Source organism: Echinops telfairi, unplaced genomic scaffold (genome assembly GCF_000313985.2).
Source record: "Echinops telfairi isolate 266 unplaced genomic scaffold, ASM31398v2 ScPeMD7_7401;HRSCAF=8416, whole genome shotgun sequence".
NCBI lineage: Eukaryota > Metazoa > Chordata > Mammalia > Afrosoricida > Tenrecidae > Echinops > Echinops telfairi.
The window spans coordinates 7,193,944-7,195,539 of record NW_022111301.1 but is presented as its reverse complement, the minus strand read 5'-3'; positions in this window follow the sequence as shown (position 1 = coordinate 7,195,539).

The window sequence follows — 1,596 nt, the reverse complement described above, 5'->3', positions numbered from 1 at the left end:
TGGAGACTTATTAACAACCTGTAATATGCATATGACACATCTTTTCTTGCTGAAAGTGATGAGGAGTTAAAGCACTAGTTGATGAAGATCAAAGGTCATAGGTCATACCAAGTAGTATGGATTACCACTCAATGTAAACAAAACCAAAATACTCTTTACTGGAACAATAGAAAGCATCATGATAAGTAGAGAAGAGATCGAAGTTGTCAAGGATTTCATTTCACTTGGGTACACAGATGCTCATGGAAACAGTAGACAAGAATTCAAATAGCACACTTTCTAAAGTGAAATAACAAAGATGTGACTGAGGATTAGAGAGTACCTGGTGTGTCATGGCATTTTCTGTTGCCTTATACACAGGAGAAATAAGGATAAGGAATAAGCAAGACTACAAAATAATTGATGCATTTGAATTATAGTGTTAAAGAACAATTTTGAAATACCAGGGACTGTCAACAGAGAGAGCAAGTCTGTCTTGGAAGAAGAGCAGCCCTTATTTTCCTAAGAAACAAAGAGGCCAGACTTCTTCTCACATACTTCATACATGTTATCAGGAGGCACCATCCCTGGGAAAGGACATTATGTTTGGTAAAGTAGAAGGCCACTGTAAAAGAAGAAACACATAAAGAGATAGATTGGTGCTGTGGTTGCAGCTCTGGATTGCAATGAAAAAAAAAAAACAAAAAAAACAAGGTGAAGGATGGACCAAGACAGGTAGTATTTCTTTCCCTTGTTAATAGGGAAGCGAGCCTTGCCAGCTGAAGCAGGCAACTGTCTAAGGCAGCCGCACCCTGGTTCAACCATCAGAGAGCAAGAGATCCGAGAGCTAGAAAGGTGAGGCTCACCAAGCCATTTGTCTCTCCACCTTCCAATTAATCTCACATGTGTTTATTGGCCAGGTTGGCACAATAAACCTGCACTATCTCAATCCACCCCTTGCCAACTTGGCACCTGTACACAATCTTTTAACCTAATGATTGTGGCTAAGTAATACCTGCACCTTAATCCTAATCCTGTGAATATATTCCTCCACCTATAAAAGTTTGTAAGCCAACCACTTCATGCCTTTATCACCCCAATTTTGGGTATCCATGTTCTGTTCTGCCCACTTCCATCAACCCAGTGCTCTGAGGAGACAATCATATTGTTTGACATAAAGAATTGTCATTCCAGTTGGAACCTTATGAAGTCTGTGTCCATAAGCAAAGTCAAATCCAGACAGGCCATCCATAAAGTCAGCAATAATATGCACCAGTTCACAGGCTCAAAAACCTCTTCATCTGGTCGGATTCTGGTCAACTCAATGTGGGCTGCCTCACTTAGCCTCGCCAGGATGACCATTTGTCACCTTGCCTTTAAACCATGGGCTCTCACAAGTACTCAACAAGCCTAGCCCAGTGCAAGGTCTTGAACTTTAGACCAGTCAACCCATTCCCGTCTTCTCCTTTTCCTGTAAACGAAGTCCACAGGTGTCAGTGGCTAAACTCAACTTGTTTCTTTATTGCTGCATTTCTCCCACTTCCAACTAACAAGCAGATCCAGGTGGTCACCTAGCCAGCATTTCAGCCTGCTCACAGGCTCCCTGTAACATTCAGT